This window comes from Chiloscyllium plagiosum, unplaced genomic scaffold (assembly GCF_037043375.1).
Source record: "Chiloscyllium plagiosum isolate Xiang-an unplaced genomic scaffold, Cpla_swu_hap1 HiC_scaffold_39, whole genome shotgun sequence".
In the NCBI taxonomy this organism is placed as follows: domain Eukaryota; kingdom Metazoa; phylum Chordata; class Chondrichthyes; order Orectolobiformes; family Hemiscylliidae; genus Chiloscyllium; species Chiloscyllium plagiosum.
Genome location: NW_028270177.1, coordinates 28005286 through 28016648, shown reverse-complemented (window position 1 = coordinate 28016648; position 11363 = coordinate 28005286). Strand labels below are relative to the sequence as shown.

General features: G+C 41.2%; 1 long non-coding RNA gene across 1 annotated transcript in view; it reads right to left on the bottom strand.

Annotated features, from left to right (window-relative positions):
* Nucleotides 1-7222: 7222 nt before the first annotated feature.
* LOC148138639 (uncharacterized) overlaps nucleotides 7223-11363 on the bottom strand; it is a 151022-nt gene continuing 146881 nt past the window's right edge. The window contains exon 5 of the long non-coding RNA XR_015753730.1: nucleotides 7223-10631. This is a non-coding gene — a long non-coding RNA (uncharacterized LOC148138639). The remainder of the gene's footprint in view (nucleotides 10632-11363) is intronic.

Below are 11363 nucleotides of genomic sequence, written 5' to 3'. Positions count from 1 at the left end.
ACATCATGATGACAAAAGCGGACACTATAAGCTGATGTTGCTAGCTGGTATTCAAGGCTGAAAACATGATAGCAGCAGTGGACATTTGACAGTGATTTTCAAACTGAACATACAGTTAACATCAAGAGTAAAGTGCCACAAGCTGGAAAAGCAAGAGTTGTGAGTACACTCTCTAAAAAGTATGCTCCAGTTTCACAAAATGGGAGTTTTAAAAAGTGCTGAAGGACATTGTTGGAAAGAAGCAAGAAAATGGTGCAAGATCCTAATGACAAGCATACGGACAGTAATTCCAACTTGATCCAGGACAAAGATTTTAAAAATTGAGATTTTCATGAAACGTTTTTCTATTCATACAAGGCCATATGTTACAGTGAGCAATGGTCAAGCACTGAAACGAAATGGTTGATATAGCCAAAGAGTATATCATCAACCACCCATCACAAAGGATAGCAACTCAGATCGTGAAGATACCAGGCCAAACAAGATCCACCCATTTATGACAAATAATACACATCTCTCTATAATGATGGAGTGAAGCTTTCTCAACCAAAGTTTGGTAGCTGTAGAAGGACTGGATCTGGTCATGTTGGACATCCATCAGAAAGTTAACTAAATGCGCATAGATAATGGACTTGACTTTTCTTTATTTGGCTAAGTCTGAATTGCATCATGTTTTTGGGAAGGTTGGTTGCCTTGATGCTGAGTGAGTTCCTTCATTGAGTCTGACTGAACTCTCCTCATCAATTACTTATCATGGTCCTGTGGCATCTCATATATCTGATTTCTGTCCCAAATTACTTCTGTGCTGTTCCCAGGCAATCCACTCAACACTCAGTGGATACTCTGCAATTGATGGCATCCTTGGCTATTATGGAGCTGTTAGTTCAGAACTGCCCTGCATGGTTCCTGAAGTTTGAACTGAACATGGCAGACAAGGAGGAATACATACCCCGCTTTGTGGAGAAGGTCCTGTGCTTGTGGTGATGCTGATATGGGATTTCCATCTTCCCTGGACCAGCAGTAGAGCACCTTCTCCTCATCACTGAAGGAATGCTTGACCCACATTCTTGATTAAATTGCTGAAATATACCTCATACTCGATTCATGAATAATGGCACCAAACATAGTCCTGGAGAGGCCAACCAACATTTCAAGAGAAGAGGAAGTGTGAATTGGTCTTCTCCCCCTCCCCCCTTTAAATTTGATTTGATTTGATTTATTGCAGTCACATGTACCTAAGTACAGTGGAAAATGTTGTTTTGCGAGTAGTATAGGCAGATCATAGCAAACTAGGATGTACATATCATAGGATGGTTAGACAGAGAGAGGTTTTACAATTTACACTGCACAGGAGGTGTGAAGAGCAAGATCAACATTATCTGAAGTTAGAGAGGTCTGTTCAGTAGGTTAATAATGGTAGGGAAGAACCTGTTGGTGCATGCGTTTAAGCTTCTGACAGAAGAGGTTGGAAGAAAGCATTGCCGGGATGCAATGGGTGTTTGATGATATTGGCAGTCTTTCCGTGGCAAAGAGAAGTGCAAATGGAGTCCATGGATGGGAGGTTGACTTCCATGATGGTCTGGGCTGTGTACACACCTTTCTGTACTTTCTTACAGTCCAGGGCAGAGCAGTTGCTTTACCAGGCCATTATGCACCCAGATAGAATGCACTCTATAGAGTATAAAGCAAAATAGAAAAGAAAAGAACTCTCATTCCTGTAGCATATTCCTCACCCTGATCTCTGTTTACAGCCAATGGTGGATTTAGATGGTGGTTCGCACTGCTGCCTCACAGCACTAGGGACCCGGGTTCGATTCCAAACTCAGTGACTGTGTGGAGTTTCCACATTCTGCCCGTGTCTGCGTGGGTTTCCTCCTGGTGCTCCAGTTTCCTTACATAATCCAAAGATACGCAGGTTAGGTGGAGTGGCCATGCTTATTGGCCATTGTGTTCAGGGATGTGTAGGTTGGATGCATTAGTCAGTGGTAAATATAGGATAACAGGGTAGGGGAATGGATCTGGGTGGGTTACGCTTTGGAGGGTCAGTGTGGACTTATTGGGCTGAAGGGCTTGTTTTCATATTGTAGGAAGTGAAAGTAGATTTCACCATACAAGTTTTTCAAAACAAAGTTTATTTTTTTTTCAAAAAAAACACGTCTTACTGTAGTTGAGCTCCAGTTCCTTTTGGCAATTTGGACTCTCCAACAATATTGAAAGTGATGAAATTTAGATGGTCACAGAGTTAGGGCAGGAGAATGGGACTCGCTCGGTACCTTTTTCAGGAACTGTTACAGATACGTTGCTTTGAATGGTCTCCTACTATAAAATTATATGATTCTATTTGCTTTTGAAAACAGTAATTTCCAATTTTAGTACACCTTACTTTCCCTGGTTTAGTATATGGTGATATAGGTGTTAAATCACTTGCACTTGTCCTGTGAAAATGTGCCTGTGTTTCGCCTTTGTTCTTTTTTTCACACAACTCTATGTAGTATTAGCGAACATAAAATTGAAGAAGGCATGTCGGTACAAAAGATTTAAAATATCACAATCGCTTTTTCTTTCCTGTTAAGAATAAGTAATTAATAGATTTTGTGGCTCTTTATGTGACTGGGTTATTAGTGGCTGGTAAATGGTACAAAGGGTGCCGAGTCACATGTTTTAGAGAAGTAAGCTGCAGATGGAAAGCGAACATGTTTTTACGTGAAAGTGTTTGCTCTTTGCTGGAGTTTACCAGCAAAGAAATTAATGTGGCAACAAAATAAAGCCACCCATGAATCAAATTTGCTGTTAAGTAGAGCTGGCTGTTATCTGACTTGTCCTTAAGTGAGGTGACCTGTATTTGTCACATGTCACAGGAAATTGGATTCAGTCAGCAGAAGTCTCAGAATAAATTCAATCTGCTAAAGGTTGGGTTAAACTGGGGGGAAAACTGTGAAGGGATCAGTCTATCCAAGTTTAGTTTTGTGTGATGTACTGCAGAGAGAACTATCTCATGTATTTACATGTGATTCAGTTATGCAGAGTCTTATTATGCCTATTAGCAACTTTAAAATTATCTTTTTTTGTACTGTCAAAGATGCAATATTTCACAGCACAAAACAGGGCCATTCAGCCAGCCCTCTGTCGGTGCCATTCCCAAACCAATCCCATTACCCACTCAAATAAAAGCAAAATATTGCAGGAGCTGGAAATCTGAAACAAGCACAGAAAGTGCTGGAGAAACTCTGCATGCCTGGCAATATGTGTGGAGAGTGAAACCCAGTTAACATTTTGAGTCCAGCATGACTTTTCTTCAGAATAGTCTTCTATTCTTCAGTTCTCATATGTCTTGAATCATTAACCTTGTTTCTCTCTCCACAGATGACGATAAACCTGTTGATTTTCTCCAGCATTTTCTGTGCTCGTTCCACTCTACACTCTCTTCCCTCCTGTATATGAGAAACACAGCCATCTAAGCAAAATACACAGACCTCCTGGCATTGAAACCTCTGTTACTGCTGCCTAACCTAACTAGACGTAACTTGGAAATTTCTTGGGGGAGATAGGGTATTTATACAACCATAAGGGCTCTGGTTGGAGGGTACCTGAAGCTATTAATTGCCTGGCTGAATAGCCTTCTTATGTGCTGTAAAATATTGCATTTTTGATTAGAAAGCAAGATTAATTTTAAGTTGCTAGTTGGCATTGAAGGATCCTGAATATCTGAACCATGCGTAAATACATGCGACAGTCTTCTCTTCAGAAGACCTCGCAGAGTTTGGATAGCCTGATCATTTCACCAAGTCTCTCAGAGCAGAGTGAATTTAAATGGCCACTTGCAGGCCTTCCCAGGTATCCCAGGTTTCCACGGTTAGTGGAAACTTCATACCCACTCAAAGCTGCTAGTTAAATCAAAAGCCAGCAATCCTTTTGCTCACTTGCACCACTGGGATGATAGTGGCCCCTGCAGGAATAACATGCCCATGAAGCCTTGGATTGAGGAATGACACAAGCTCGAGGTTGAGGCATGTGGAGGATGGTTTCATGGAGTGAGATTCCCCTTCCAAACGCCAGTGAATATAGCCCCAACTGAACCAATCTCTTTTCATAAGTCATTTCTGCCATCCCAGGAATCAGTCTGGTAAACCAGACTGTTGCACTCCCTCCAAAGTCAGAACATTCTTCCTCAGATAAGGAGAGCAAAACCGCATGCAATACTCTAAGGGGTGGTTTCACCAAAACCCTGTACATTAGCAGCACGACATGTCCTGCCCATCCCCCAAATCCACAAGCTTGTGGTGCTCCCTGAGTGACAATTGATTAGATTAGATTCCCTACAGTGTGGAAACAGGCCCTTCGGCCCAACAAATCCACACCGACCCTCTGAAGAGTAACCCACCCAGACCCATTTCCCACTGACTAATACACCTAACACTATGGACAATTTAGCATGGCCAATTCACCTGACCTGCATATCTTTGGACTGTGGGAGGGAAACCCACGCAGACACGGGGAGAATGTGCAAACTCTACGTAGACAGTCGCTCGAGGCTGGAATCAAACCTGGGACCCTGGTGCTGTGATGCAGCAGTGCTAACCCCACTGTGACTAGATGTTAGTTTAATATAAAAGGTTGCAGGATGTGTCTCTTAAATGATCATTAATTGCCCATTTAATGCTTTCAATTGACATTGGGAGTGGGAAGTCCTTTCATGGACCTTCCCACAATACAATCAGGAAGGGCCACATGCCACCCTCACACCTGATTAAATGACCTCCCCAACTCTGAATACAATATGATGACATAGAATTCTGCCCACATTCCCAATGTCGCTCTGAGGAATTTCTAATAATTGTCTGAAAATCATGCACAGTGTGCATTCCAAATCTCCAGCTACACTGGCAGGTGAAGCTCCCCTCTGGCAAAGCAGGCTCTACAAAACCACACACATAATCCTTACACTGAAGAGTGAGGAAACTTCCAACAAAACTCTATTGTTTCTAAGTTACTGTAATTGACTTTAATACAACAAAATCCTTTGCATAATTGCAGAACACATTCATTAAAAGAATACCAGAAAAAAACGCTGACAAATTGTGTTCCTTTTCACATTCACAGACAACCAGTGCAAAAATACTAAATATGCTTAGAGTGCTAGACAGGGCAGATGTTCAGAGAATATCCCCCCTGGCTATGGAGTTTAGAATTATGGGTCAAGATAAGGAGTTGGATATAAGATCTGAGTTGAGGAAAAATTTAAAGGCATCAAGAGATAAATGGACAGAGCTGGAAAACAGAATCGATGTAGAAATTTAACACTGAACTTACTGAATGATGGAACAGGCCAGAGGAACCAGATCCCCTATTCCTGTTCCTTTTTCTTAAGTTCTAGTTCTCTTTTATTGGAAAATTAGCATGCAACACTTTAAAGAAGAATGCTTCTGTTGTGTTCAAGAAATTGACTTGACAAATGTGTTTTAATAAGGATAATGGCACTTTAAAGGGCTTGGTTCCCATTATCATCATTTGAACATCACATCACCTGTGAGTTCCCTCGAAGGCACACACCACTGCGACTTGGAATTGTTTTGCTGTTCCTTCACTGTCACCGAATTGAAATCCTGGAACTCCCTTTGTAACAGTGCACCTATACCAGATGGACTGCAATGGTTTATGGCAGGCACTCACTGTCACCTTCTCAAGGACAGAAAGGGAGAGGCAACAAATGCTGGTCTTGACAATGTCCCCATCCAATGAATAAATGTAAAGCATCCGAAATGACAGTAAACTCATTTGCACACAATTCCTGTCAGCATTTCAAAAATATTTCTCAGCACCATGTGTTCTATATTCATTGCCCAAAGTAGATTTAACTCTGAGAAAGGGCAGAGGCAGAGCTAACACAAACTGTGACAAGTAAAACAGAAAGAATATGGAAGTGTTTCAGAATGAAACCCTGTGAGTAATTTTTAACTTTGGCTAAAATCAACTCACACCAATAGACATCGCTTGATCTTCACAGAAAATTGTGGGAGATAAACAAAGGCAGTTAACCTGTTTTTAACTCCTCAGCTGTGGCTCAATTGATATCGCTGTTGCCTCTGGTTTACATTTTTCCAGATTTAACCAAGTTTCCCACAAATAGACAGGGCTGACACACCTCGGTGCAGTACTGAAGGAATTCGGCAATGCCCGAGTTGGTGCCTTTCAAATGAAATGTTAAATTGAGGCTCCATCTGCCCACTCAGGCGGATGTAAAGAATCACTTGGAATTATTGCAAAGAGGAGCAGGGAAGTTATCCTCGATGTCCTGGCTGATATGTAATCTCAGCCAATGTCACAAAAACAGACTATTGTTCACTGCAACATTGCTTTTGGTGGGAACGGGCTGTGCATAATCTCACAGCCACATTATAAAAGTGAGTACACTCCCAAATTGGTTGTATGGTGCTTTGGGATGTAAAGTGGTAGTGAAAGGTACTTTATGAATGCAAATATTTCTATTTCTTTAACTAACTCTTTTTTGAGAGTTTTAGGGACCTCAAGTTTACATTTGACTTTCGAGAAAGACTTTAACAGTGGAGTCCAGATTATAGTGAAACCGACGAGATCCATGTTCATCGCCATAAATGTAGTTAAAACAATGGGCTGGGCCTCTGTAAAAACTCCATGAGCATTAAGCAGTCAGCTGAATCTGGTGGAAAGCACAGTAGGCATTTGGGAACCGGTTCAGCTATTTTTCTATTAGACATAATTGAAGGAAAATTGGGATATTCTGTAGTTGCCATCTAATCCTCTTCACAAAATTTCTGCCTCCATCCAGGAGATGCTTAACCTTCAGTCAGGTATAAAGAGGCAATTCTTATTTTGCTTTTTTGGATGGAAATCACACAATACTTCGTAAATGAAATACCAGGAGAGTTTTACAACTTGAACAAAATCAAGTGGTGCATTTGTTTAGCTGTCCAAGATAATGTTGCTTTTGGAGCGGTGAGATTGTTACACTGAATCAGAGCGACACCGGCAGGTTTTGAGTTATGGGACGACTGCTTATGTCAGACCTCAGATTGGTTTATTCCATGCTGATGGGAGTAGTACAGCTAGAACTAACCAAAGAGGGCAAGCAGAAAACATCTTTGCCCTTTCTTTTTGTATGAATGAAAGGACGGAAAGATCAAGAACTTAAAAGAAAGAATTGTGGTACAGGAAAAGACCTAGATCCACCTGATCAAATACAATAGAATAGAATATCCTTTATTGTCACGTGTACTGAAGTACAGGAGTACAGTGAAAGGTTTTACAATATTGCCTCTTACGGCACCATCTTAGGTACAAATCTTAGACACAAAAAGAGGAATAAAAAAGAAAAGTATTTGCATTACTTCACAGTGATTCATAGTATAAGTTAGAAATATGACATAGCTTGAAATATAAACATTACAGTCAGATAAACAAATTACAAATAAACACTATATTGCAGCAGCTTAACATACGGGCTTCCGTAAATGGTCTGACTCCATGCGCCAGACCTCAGTGTAACAATTGTCTCTGCTCCACTCCAAGCGTCCAGTCTGCTCTGCACATGCTCTCAGCTGCTCCAAGCTAAGTTTTCTTTGTATCATTGATAGTCATAGGTGAGGTGCCGGAAGACTGGAGGTTGGCTAACATGGTGCTACTGTTTAAGAAAGGTGGTAAGGAAAAGCCAAGGAACTATAGACCAGTGAGCCTGACGTCGGTGGAGGGAATCCTGAGAGACAGGATTTACATGTTTTTGGAAAGGCAAGGAGTGATTAGGGATAGTCAGCATGGCTTTGTGCATGGGAAATCACGTCTCACGAAATTGATTGAGTTTTTTGAAGAAGTAACAAAGAAGATTGATGAGGGCAGAGTGGTAGACGTGATCTATATGGACTTCAGTAAGGCATTCAACAAGGGTTCCTTATGGTAGACTCATTAGCAAGGTTAGATCTCATTGAATACAGGGAGAACTAGTCATTTGGATACAGAACTGACTCAAAGGTAGAAGATCGAGGGTGGTGGTGGAGGGTTGCTTTTCAGACTGGAGGCCTGTGACCAGTGGTGTGCCACAAGGATCGGTGCTGGGTCCACTGCTTTTTGTCATTTATATAATGGATTTGGATGTGAACATAGGAAGTGTAGCTAGTAAATTTGCAGATGACACCAAAATTGGAGGTGTAGTCAACAGCGAAGAAGTTACTTCAGAGTACAATGAAATCTTAATGAGTTGGGCCAATGGGCTGAGGAATGGCAGATGGAGTTAAATTTAGGTAAATGTGAGGTACTGCATTTTGGAAAAGCAAATCAGGGCAGGATTTAAACACTTAATGGTAATGTCCCGGGGAGTGTTGCTGAACAAGGAGACTTGGAGTGCAGGTTCATAGCTCCTTGAAAGTAGAGTCACAGGTAGACAGGATAGTGAAGAAGGCGTTTGGTATGCTTTCCTTTATTGGTCAGAGTATTGAGTACAGGAGTTGGGAGGTCATGTTTCGGCTGTACAGGACATTGGTTAGGCCACTTTTGGAATATTGTGTGCAATTCTGGTCTCCTTCCTATCGGAAAGATGTTATGAAACTTGAAAGGGTTCAGAAAAGATTTACAAGCATGCTGCCAGGGTTGGAGGATTTGAGCGATAGGGAGAAGCTGAATAGGCTGGGGCTGTTTCCCTGGAGCATCAGGGACTGATGAGTGACCTTTTAGAGGTTTATATGAGGGGCATGGATAGGATAAATAGACAAGGTCTTTTCCCTGGTGTCAGGGAGTCCAGAACTAGGGTGAGAGGGGAAAAATATAAAAGGGATCTAAGGGTCAACTTTTTCACACAGAGAGTGGTGCATGTATGGAATGAGCTGCCAGAGGAAGTGGTGGAGGCTGGTACAATTACAGTATTTAACAAGAATCTGGATGGGTATATAAACAGGAAGTGTTTAGAGGAATATGGGCTAAGTGCTGGCAAATGGGGCTAGATTAGGTTGGGATATTTGGTCAGCATGGACAAGTTGGACTGATGGGCTTGTTTCCGTGCTGTATATCTCTATGACTCTATGTCTCTATGACTTGCTTCCCACTGCTCTGGGACTGCCTCTTTTCACTGGCCCCTGCTCTGGGGCTCACTTGCCCACACTAGCTGCTGATCCAGGATTCACTTCCCCGTGCCAATGTTGAATTAAACGGCAATCATCACTCAACAGAGAATAGCATGCCTTAATCCCTATAATCAAAGAAACTGTGAGTGACAACTGAAGCCACCTGATGATATGCACTTTTAATCTTCAATAGTTTGTTTTATATTTTTCCATCTATATGCGTGTCAAACGATCTGTCTTTTCCATGTCTTATTTGTCATGAGTGTGCATATTTGGGGATTTTCAAGGTCTATAGTTAAAGTTGTTTGGTAGTAGATTAGCAATCCTTTCATTTCTCTGCCATATGTTAAAGCATAAATGTGCTTTCCACAAATAGTTATTTTTCTGGTGTTATTCGCTTTTGTCCTGAACAGTAGGCAAAGTGATAATCTGGGTGGTTTAAATTAGGTATTTACACATTTGTGGTGACTTGCTGTGGGACTTGAATGTCAGCACACTTTTACTAAATAAGTCACAGGATAGGAAAGGCAAAAGAAATCAACACAGTAGGTTTCTTACAAAGTAAGATGAATAGACATAGAACTGAATGCAGTGTTGCTCCTTTGGCTGCATGAGAACCATGTGATAACTGGTTAAATGAGACAGGAGTGATTTGACTAGGTCAGTTAGATACAACGTTGCTGAAAACATTTTATAGTACAGTTTTAGAAAATGATTTAGTTCAATTGCTAATCATTTGAAGTAAATACTCCATGGAGCCCAATTAAGTTCATTAAGGTAACAATCAACTCAAGATCAATTCTTTCTCTGAGAAAAAATACATTTAATTACCTGTTATATAATTCTTAATAGTGATTACATAAAATCTGTTTTAAATCATTTTGTTGACACAAACTACTTGATGATTTAAAATTCAAAAGACATTTTTTTTGGTCTTAGTATTCTATCTTAACTTGATGGCTGATTCCAAGGGTAGTAATTGTTTCTCTGTCTTATGCAGCTTGATTTGACAATACTTGAACCATGTTAATGGTATATCCCCTTTGTTTTACATTTTCATGAAGCAATATAAAAAGGAAGACCTGCAATTATATAGAATCTTGCATGATCCCTTGACATTCCAAAGTATTCCAGTTAAGTGCCCATTCTCATGTAAGAAATGCGACACTCAGATTGCCCACAACATGCTTCCGTAGTCAGCAAAGTAATAATCACCAGATAGTCTTGGTTTTTTTTCTCTGTGGTTGTTTGAGGAATAAGAATTCATTCGGATGCAAGGCATAGCTCTTGTGCTCTTCCTTGAAAGGGTACCATAGATTTGTTTGCCTCTTCTGTAAGACAGCACCTCTGATTGTATAGCATCAAACTGCACCATTAATCCTTGCAGTCCATACTCAAAGGGGACTTGAACCCACAACCTTCTAACTTAGATATGAAGGTACGACCAAGTAAGACATCATTGATACACAAAGTCAGAATAAAGCTCCTCCTGTCAATCTTCTTTTTTATTGTTTGAACATGACTTCTCTTCACTCGGTTGAAAACCTGTCAGGGAAACATAGGGGCTGATTTGAATGTTCAGTGGCAAAACTTGCAAGACCCTAAAAAATCTGGGTCTCTGATGACATTGGAATTCCAATTGTCAACCCCTGGGAAACTGAGTCCAGGAGAACTGTCTCCCTGCAACCAACAGACAGCAGTTTAAAATCTTCCCCAGAGAACGCATGGCCTCTGTCCATTGTTTATATCATTGGATTCAGATCATAAGACCTTAAGATCACAAGATATAGGAGCAGAATTAGGTCGTTCAACCCATCAAGTCTGCTCCACCATTTGATCGCGACTGATTTCTCAACACCATTCTCTTGCCTTCTCCTTCGAGCCCCTTACTAATCAAAAGTCTATCTATCTTGGTCTTAAATACACTCAAAGGCCTCTCTGGCCTTTTGTGGCAATGCTTTCCACACATTCTTCACAGTTGAGCTGAAGAAATTCCTCTTCATCTCAGATATAAAGGGTTATCCCTTCACTCTGAGGCTGTGATTTCAGTTGTCTGTCCTGCTAGTAGAAATATCTTCTCTACATCCACACCATACCAGCCTCTCACGGCACGGTGGCACTGTGGTTAGCATTGTTGCCTCACAGCGCCAGGGACCCGGGTTCAATTCCTGCCTCAGGCGACTGACTATGTGGAGTTTGCACATTCTCCCCGTGTCTGTGTGGGTTTCCTCCGGGTGCTCCGGTTTCCTCCCACAGTCCAAAAATGTGCAGGTTAGG